Below are 10,144 nucleotides of genomic sequence, written 5' to 3'. Positions count from 1 at the left end.
TCTAATCTAATCTCCATAGTTAATAATAGTGATTATTAAGTTGATTATCCTTCTGTATGACTATTAAAACAATTTATCCTAACCTAACCGACTCTTCTGTTAGCAATTCATTTCTGTGTGGGGTCGCAGTTCTAACCTACGTACTTTGCTGGTAACGAACTTCCGCCCAAATGTCCATAATACGGGCTGAATGTTTTAAAACGTAACAGCAATTATGTACTAAAGTTATAAAATATAGGTAACGTTTGACAAACAAACTAAGAATATATCAAACGTTTGTATAGATCGTACGTTAATTTACTATTTGATATATTTATTAAATAATCTATTTGCCAATGAATACGATATTAAATTAAAATTTGTTAAGTGATTATTAGGTAAAATTAGTTATTTGTAAAATGTGTAGTTGTATAAAGATAAATTGATGAAGTTGTCAATCGTTGGTTGCGAAATAAAAATTTCCTAAATTACTGTCCGGATAAAGGACGAGCGAAGGCGCTTTAAAAAACCCGCCTATAAACATAAGTAAAATTCATATAAAATTTTACAAATAACTTTCCCACGATTAGCTTAAGCCAGACATCCTGAGTCCTTCCCAAATCTGGGCACTGCACCTGCTTCCTGCTTATTTTCTCAGCTGAATTTACATATCTCGAACTTATAATACTTAGTAACTTTACTGATATAAACCTTGTTTGTGTTTATTCGTTGTTTTAAAATGCTTTTAATCAAAATTGTTGTTTGCCTCTTTGTATGTTTGCTAAGATCGAATCTTGGATGCCCGATTTCACTTACTTTTTGAGCAAGAATTCATTTGAAATTTGATACAGATATTTAGTTTAGATTGTATGGAAATGCATCAACGAAAATTAGGTACATGTACAATCCATGATTAACTTCTCACAGTTTGTTTTTAAAGAAATAAAATAAAAATTTACGCTATCAAAAAGAAGATTTAAAAAAGAAGAAAAGAAAAAGATATTAAGTAAAGAGTTGAATCAAAAAGTCGTTTATCTATTTCAAGTAAGCTGACTGTGCGAAATTTGTATTTTATAATATGTACTTTTCGGTTTGTGTAGTGTAGTTAATGCAGGCCCAGTAAAACAATCTTATGTCAACATAAACGGAACCCTACGCCTGACCCGACACACGCTTGGCCGGTATTGCTCTTAACTATACTCCATGTATAGATATTCAAGCAGTTTCAAAACAGTCATTCATCGCGTCGTATGAGAGCAACTTTTGCGCCTGGACCGGGAAAAGTGACATTTCAATGGACATTACAATGACGGATGGGGCCTCAACCGCCATTGTCTCTAAGACAAAGTGCGCAAGACCCGCCAATTGAACTCTAATCTCTATTAAATCTGTCGTTAGGTCGATTTTTCGGTAGAAAATAAATTGTGTGGTTTGTTTTAGTGGTTTGCGGAGTCGTTAGTTTTCTTTTTTTTGGTTTTAATACTTTTCCCGTGTAATAAAGATTGCGTTAAGTATGTTAATTAACAAAAAGCAGTTGGTACTCAGTATTTATTTAATTGCAACATTTCTTACACTCATTTTACTAAAAAAGATGCGTGTTATTGGGCGTCGTGTCAGTACTTAATCACGAAAAACTTTTTCACGAAAACTTAATCACGAATAGACTATATCACGAATAGACTTTGTCACGAAAAATCTTTACCACGAAAACTATATCACGAATAGACTTTATCACGAAAACTTTATCACGAATAGACTTTATCACGAATACTTTATCACGAATATGTTATTACTTTTTGGATTCAAGATGGCGGATGACATTTCAAGGCCGGAAATCGTCATGGATGTCGTTTTTGACTAATTTGGCAGCGTTAAATGCGAATCTGACATTATTTTTTGGACACAAGATGGCGGATGACATATCGAGGCAGGAAAATGTCATAGGTGTCATTTTTGACTAATTTAGCAGCGTTCAGCGTAAATTTAACATTATTTTTGTTCGTAAACATTTATTCGTGACATTACGAAAAATTCATTCATTCATTCATTCATCCCAGCCTATATACGTCCCACTGCAGGGCAGAGGCCTCCTCTCATAACAAGAGGACTTGGGCCATAGTTCCCACGCGGGCCCAGAAAAATAAAATAAACCAATTAAAATACGTATCACGGTCACGAAATGGTCCCAAATCAGCGTAATGCCGTTACGGACGGCGCTGGTCTTCCTTTGAAACCATCAGAACTGCATACATCTAATACATAAAATTCTCGGGTCAAAAATGTTTGTGACCAAACTCCTTCAAAACGGCTTGACCGATTTTTATTATTTTTTTGTGTGGGTATATTCGGTAGGTCTGAAAATAGGATGTAAACTATTTTTCATAGGTACTTCTACGCGGATGGAGTCGCGGACAACAGTTGTTTTAATATATAAAAGAAACCAAAACGCAACACATTTAAACCTATACCATGCTACGTCTTCCGACACCCAATTTAATTATAACTAAATGCCAATTAAAGTCACGAGGAAACCCACTGGCCATGAATCCACACTTGAACGCACCCATAAAAGTGCCAGTGTAAGATAAGCGCGAGGGTGGGCAAAGCCCGGGTTTTCAATTTCCGCTCCCTCTCCCCCCTTCCCTCCCTTACCATCCCTAACGCCTGAAGGGCGACGTAATTTTATTAAAAAGGCCAGGGAATTTTATCTCTTCGAACATTTCGTCTGCACTAAAGGGTCGAATTGTGAGTCTGGGCAGGTTTTATTTTTATTTTTGAAGCAATGAGAACGTTTATATATTTATAGTTCGTGTAGATTTATATAGTACTGGTAAGTGTAATTTTCATAGCGTTCAGTTTTAAAACATAAAAATACTACCTCATGAAATGAGATTGACAATGGTCACATTTTTTACGACGATACATTTACGAACACACCGTTTATTGCTATTGCATGCCATTCATTTATTACGTATGTAAAGATACTTTTAGCTACTTTAGACCCCCCCTCTCCTTCTTTAATGGCTTTCATTAAATAATTATAGCAATTAAATAACACTGTCCATTTAAAAAACACTGTATGTGTGTGTATCATTGTCTGGGAAAGAATTTTGTTGTTTTCGTCAGAGCTAAATACCCTCCTTGGTCAAATATTAGATCTCTTTCATCTTATTACCTATACATACAGCGTAACAAAATAGTATCGCTTATGTCAATTGACAAGCAAAACTGCGAGTTGCACAGGTTTATTCTTTTCAAGCTAATTATCTCATCCTATTAGATAATGAAGAAATATAGCTTCTAAGCTCTTAATAACCGGGATTGAAGTCGGTGAAAACCAATAGGTATGTACTATTTTCATAGACATCTATGTACCTCCCGGCACATAGATGTCAATGACTATTTTACACAAAAGTTTAAGGATAGTCAAAGAAACGAAGCGTTTCGCATAAGGCTTGAGAAATCCTTTGACTAAGAAATCTTAGTTTCCAAAACTGCATGTAGTAAAGTTTTCATCCCAACATTAACCCTCAGCAGAGTTGCCAAATCTGATTAGGTACTAGGTATAATACTCTCTGATCTGACGATTGACGATACCATAGCCAAATAGCTAAAATATAGCCTTTTCTTCCTGTCAGTTTCTCTGTCATAGGCTTCGGTAAAGTTGCCAAATCTAACTGTATCAACCGAAGGCAAAATGGTGGAAATAGTAGGTAACCTGTCTTTCCTGTCCGTTTGTCGAGAACATTTTACTCGAAGACTATAAGGGATTTTTGAATAAAAAAATTGTAAACACGTGCGTAAACTGTCCCCGTAGCTTTTGAGAAGTACTTCCACATCATCACCATCATATCAGCCGTAGACGTCCACTGTTGGACATAGGCTTCCCCCATAGACCTCCAGTTGCTTCGGTTGGAAGCGGCCTGCACTCACCGTGAACTCGCGGCTTTAACAGTCATCCATCCATCTCGTTGGGTAACGCTGCGCTTGCCGATCCTCCTACACCAGCCGAGATTTCTTCGGCCACAATGGCAATTTGTTCTCCATGCTATACGGCCTGCCTATTACCACTTCAACAAGCTAATTCGCTTGCCTAGGTCGGTGACCCTCGTTATTCTACGTATCTCCTCATTACTGAATGGATATCATAGAGAAACCTCGACCATAACTCACTTATACATGTAATCGGCAAAGTATGACTACGTCCAATAATGGACAAAAAGGTCTGCAAGAGCGGTAAGTAGTATACGTGCCAACGACACCCGTCGGAGTACGTGTGTAGCATCGGAAGTGATATTTTGCTTTGTCTGTCGTTTCCTCGTCTTTTCCCATCTGTCTGGTAATAAAGGATTCCAGAGGTTTTTACCAGGATATTGTATATTGTACCGTCTCCCTTCTCTTACATTTATCCATACTATTTACAAATGCGGAAGCGTGTCACGTGTGTTTGTGTGTGTGTGTGTGTATGTTTGTATGTTTGTCCGTCTTACACGTCGAAACGGAACGACGGATCGTCGTGATTTTTGGCATGGATTTATTTTAGGGGCCAGAGAGTGGCATAGGCTACTTTTTATCCCGGAAAAATGCACAGTTCCCGAGGGAACAGCGCGCGATAACCGAATTCTACGCGGGCGTAGCTGCGGGCAAAAGCTAGTATGATTATAATATAAGTCTACTTAAACAAAGAATCCTTCGTTTGAACATACTTTTACACCTAGATCCTACTTAATTACTCAATCACGCCATAACTGCTTGACAGATTTGGATGATATTTGGCACACATGTAGTTTGTAACCTGTTTTAATACATAGTTTTTATCCCGGAATTTTACGGTTCTCGCGGGATACCTAGCGATGAACGAATTCTTTGCAGACGAAAGCGTGGACAACGCTTATAGATAATTGCCATTCCTTACAAATTCTGCTGATATTATAATATTTGAGATGTTGTATGTATGTCTGTGTGCATACCTTTTTCTTACTCTTTCACGCTAAACGATAAATATCTCGGAAATTTTCATAGTTCAAGTAATTTTCGTATCACAACGGAACATTTGTATGGTTTATTTTTAGTGGCTGTTTTGTATGGTTTTTGAACTCCACCTTTGTAACTTGTAACATTACTTGTCATACAGTCATACCTATCTAAACTTTTTCCACAAGTAGGTAAAGTAAGGTTTTAGAATTCCATCCGCTTATTGTTCTAAATCTAAATGAGGACGATTCACAATGAGCCAGCGTTAAAACAGCAGCAACCTTATCCCGAATTCCCGTTTGATATTCCAATAAATAAAGCAGACACAAGCGCGCCAAAAACAACAAAGGCTTAATTCGCAACTTTTTTTGTGTAAGCGCCCAAAGTCCAAAGCCCACATGGCGTCGCCAGACGCTCTCAAATTCGCAACGCCGTTCCCAGAACATCCATTGTAAAATCAGACTCATTACAGCGCGCAAATTTTGCTCGATCTCGCATCCCCTTTATGTATGCCAGACAAAAAAGCCCGCGCATAACTATCCACCTTAACACAGCGCGACAGAGTCCGCTTTCGCTTGAGAAATACGAAACGAATTTTACCCCTCTGTTATTACGCTCAAGGCGCCTCCGGTGCTCGGGTTCCACTTTCAGATCTCACACAGAACAGCGCTGCATCGCTTTATTAAATGCAACGGTAATACCAACAACATTTACAAAGCGGTTTATGCTTTAAAGATGCAAATAAGAAAGGAAAAAGAATTTTGTTCAATCGGTATTTTCCCTGACAATTTTATTGTCTGTCAGACCTTTTCAAAAATACCGAATGTTATTTACAATGCTTATTTTTTGTGTATAATCATATATAGCGGAGGTTTTGCGTTTACCTGTTCGGGTAAGGTTTTTTGTGGGTTCCAAAGGCGGGCCATAATTTATGACGCTTGGAGATAATTGCGGATGATGAGGTTATTTTATTTGTAATGGTCACCCATTGTTTTCTGAAGCGTTATTTGCGCAATTTGAGTCGATAAAATGTTGTTAATCATGATGATTAAAACCATGATGATAAAAAAGAAAATCTTTAAGAAAAGGACTATAAATTAATCCGACCAATACCATTATCATTGGTCTTGAAACCATTTACGCTACGAGCTCTATCAAATGTCAAACTTTTCCGTATTCTCATATCCATCTATGCTGCTGCTTTAATCCTCATGGAAGAATAAAAAAATGGGAAGTTTTCGAATCTTTTGGAAATCCTCAAAAATTCCATCTCAGGGCAGCTCTACATATTTTCAAGGAATATGCATCTGCCTAATTTCAAGTCTCTATTCTTGCTGTGTGTTTTCTTTCAGTTGCCAGAAAAAATAATCTTTGATAGGTAGGTACTATATAGCCTAAAAATAAACAAGTTATGAAATATTGCTATATTATAAAACTGTGGGTACTAAACAGCAAATAAAACGGATACATTTTGCACGCTGTCAATAACAATGTCTCTCCTGTTTTGCACCACTCTCGCTTATGGACGGTACGATCTTGCCATCCCAGTTGATAAGCATCAAGGTCGTTCCACCATCTCCTCTTTGATCTGTCTCTATTTCGATATCCATCCCTAGAGAACCATGTCGTAGCTATTACCTATAACCCAACACACTGCCTAGAGGGCATCCATTAATTACATGAGCTCTATTTTGGGAGGTTAATACGAATCACATCCAATCTCACGCAGGGGAGAGGTAAGGCCTTGGCAAATATTGTGTATGTACCTACCTAGGTGATTTTTCCGCATAAAACGGTGTTGAGTTTGCTACAAAAATACCTATGTACCTAACATATCATGTTTCTTCACTCTCCACGAAACGTTTAATTATGCGAAAGCCCAAAACTAGCATATAACACGACTCTATTGTTAACGGCGTAAAAGCTGTTCAGATATTTTTGATCAAATTATTGCTCAGAAGTTTATAAACTCGACTGTACCTAGCTCGGAAAATATAGATTTTGCATAATCTCAGGTTAGGTTTGGGGGGTCGAGCCAAGTCTCACGACACCTCAACAAAGGAACAGAGGTGGCAAAAAAAATGCCAGAATTGGGCGGCTTATATAGGTTTCATTCCCGGGCAATTTCTATGGAAACACATCAAAAGATACCTAGCTACATAATTTGATTCTGTTGCCTTAGAAATTTGACTTGACAAGGGGTATAGCAGACCTGTGTTTGATACTTTATTTTTAGCTTGATGCCACGCGCTCCTCAGAAAAAGGGTCTTGAAAGACGGACGGACCTACAGACAGATAGTCAGACAGATGGACAACTAAATAATCCTATAAGTGCCAACTGAGGTACGGAACTAAATAAAACGAAATTTGTACAGCCACATCAATAAGCCATACTTACTAATGTTATAAACGCCAAAGTGTGTTGTGTTTGTATGTATGAAACGGAGCGACAGATCGACGTGATTTTTGGCATAGAGATATTTTATGGGCCAGAGAGTGACATAGGCTACTTTTTATCCCGGAAAAATGCACAGCTCCTCAGGGAACAGCGCGCGATAACCGAATACCACGCGAGCGAAGCCGCGGGCAAAAGCTTGTCTTCTATAATGGTATGGACCTATAGGTAGAAATTGTATCTCGCAGTAATCTGCTCTACTAAGTTTTTGCACACTATCAAAGAAAACCGTTCACATTTTTAGGTATCTTATATTTCCGTGAGCAAACGTCGCGTAACTGGTAGCTAATGTAGCGATATCACCAGATAATAAATGTTTTACGACAGTAATGAATTATATGCAATATGACGCAAGTGTTTATTTCCATGTTTGCATGGTTATCTTTTTTTCTTTGTGTTAGGTATTCGTATTTTTAAATAACTCCAACAAAAGTCGACTTTAATCTCTTCTTTGCTTTTAATAAACTTTATCTTTTCACTATTTCGTCTAATAAATGCTCAAACAGATTAACTTACAAAGTACTCGTACACTCAGTGTATCTATCGGATTATATAAACACTAATAAAGTGCAAAATATGCACTTAAAACTTCCGAAATAGCCTAGGACTAATATTATAAAATATGAAAGTTTGTGAAGATGTTTGTAACTTTATCACGTCTAAACCACTGAAGCGATTTAGATGAGATTCGGTATACAGATAGTTTGAGTCCCGGAGAAGGACAAAGGGTAGTTTTTTCCCGATAAATTGCATATTTCCCGCGGGATAGCGGTAACCGAATTCCACGCGGACGGAGTCACTGGTAACGGCTGGGACAATTGACACCAATTGACCTAACTAAGATACTATAGCTAACGGTTAAACGTACTATATGTGCTAAGATCAAGTAAGCGAAAGCCGGGGCCATCAAAAACAGAAATTTTATATTTTGTGCTATATTGGAATACTGAGTTTACTCGCGGCTTCGCACGCGTAAACTATTCGATCTGGTAGTTACAATTGAAATTCCGGCATTTTACAAAATTCCCCTGGGAATTCCCAGAATTTATATCGTGGTCTTCATTGAGGTTGTGTTAAGAACAACTGTCCAAAATTTCAAGACTGTTATTTCGATATTTTATCCCTATCCCGTGGGAATATCGGGATAAAAAAATCCTTTTTGTTATTTCAGACGTCCAGCTACCTACATAGCAAATTTCATGACTCAAGCCCAGCGGTTGTTATTACGAGATGTTATCCCTATCCCGTGGGAATATCAGTATAAAAATTATCCTATGTTTTAATCCAGGTTAAGTAACTTTTTACCAAATATCATTTAACCTTTAATAAGGTAGAGGCGATTTAGCGACCACTTGCATTGAGCTGGAAGCTGAACCTTATTGCTTTCATAATATGTCACATTTTCCATTGTAATTATTGAAAATACGACTAGCTTTAAAAATATTCTTTGTATTCGATAGCTGCTTTTGATTCTGTGGTAGTAGGTATGCTCCAATAAATGAGGCCTTATAAAGGGTTAAATCCGTCCAGCCGTTTCAGCGTGAAGAAGTAACAAAAATACTCACTCACTCACAAGCTTTCGCATTTATAATATAAGTAGGGTTATTGAAGAACCTATTATTATTTTGACATTGCTCCGATTCGAAAACTAAACTTTTTGTATAGGTAGATACCTACATAAGTAGTTATTGGTACTGAACGACCACCACAATTAGCGCCTGATTTTAAAATGCTTATACTTTTAGGTATAAAGTAGATGCCTAGAAATGACATGAAATGTGAACATTTTCGTTGAAAACTGGAGAGTGAGAGAGGCGTTTGTTAGGTGTCTGTCATTAGGTGCAACAAGCCGCAGGAAGAGTGGTTTCGTACTACGTCCGATCCTAACCAGGAAAATATGGTCCAGAGTATACTTGAAATCAGATGGTAAAAATCGGGTCTAGTGCGTAATCATCATCATCATCATATCAGACGTTAGGACGTCCACTGTTTCTGCTTCCCGCATAGACCTCCAGTTGCTTTGGTTGGAATCGGCCTGGATCTCGTTGGTCGTTCTACGCTGCAATCGGCGATCGGTGATGTTCTTCATTCGAGAACTTAGAGAGAGAGAGAGAGAGAGAGCGTAGTGCAGAACCGCTCTTAGTATAGGTACACAAACTTCTTTCTCTATTTTTCACAAAATTTTGACAATTTGAGTCGAAATTTTCAAATCATCCCGCCATTACCTTTTTGGCCGGCCCCTGCTCCGATACTCGTCGCAGAGAACCCAATCGGTGTCGATTTCTGCCCAGCAATGTGGATGAGGCAGCAGCAATGTCTTGCTCAATTCTACTTAAGTTTGGTGGTCTTCTCCAGACAAAAATAATTCGAATACTGGACCACAGGTCGGTGCTCCTAATTCTTTCAGTTAACCAAGAGGAACAAGAAGACTAGAAATGTGACACGAGCTAAAATCACATAAGTCTAAAAGACCATGAAGATTTTCTTTCCCATTTCAGTCTGTATAAAAGTAAATTGCTCGAAACACGGACTATGGAAGTACTTAGGTAATACTTAATTATTTTTTGTACCACAAAGGGTTACTTTCACTTAATTGGTGATTACCGTAATCCACAAGCTATGAAAACATGAAAAAACGTGTGCACATTGTTAATTAGGTACAGTGGGAGAGGCGAAAAAATAGCAATATTGGTTGTGCAAGAAAATACACAATAACAGTTCTGTGCTCGAACACCT

At 37.8% G+C, this 10,144-nt stretch overlaps 1 protein-coding gene across 1 annotated transcript in view; it reads left to right on the top strand.

Annotated features, from left to right (window-relative positions):
* Nucleotides 1-3,223: 3,223 nt before the first annotated feature.
* The window catches only part of Pc (chromodomain protein polycomb), a 38,396-nt gene continuing 31,475 nt past the window's right edge, over nt 3,224-10,144 (top strand). Inside the window, exon 1 of the mRNA XM_074087401.1 lies at nt 3,224-3,323. The gene's annotated coding sequence lies outside the window, so the exon portion shown is untranslated. The remainder of the gene's footprint in view (nt 3,324-10,144) is intronic.

Source organism: Choristoneura fumiferana, chromosome 5 (assembly GCF_025370935.1).
Source record: "Choristoneura fumiferana chromosome 5, NRCan_CFum_1, whole genome shotgun sequence".
Lineage (NCBI taxonomy): Eukaryota > Metazoa > Arthropoda > Insecta > Lepidoptera > Tortricidae > Choristoneura > Choristoneura fumiferana.
The sequence above is the reverse complement of the archived record's forward strand: the minus strand, read 5'-3'. Positions and strand labels throughout refer to the sequence as shown.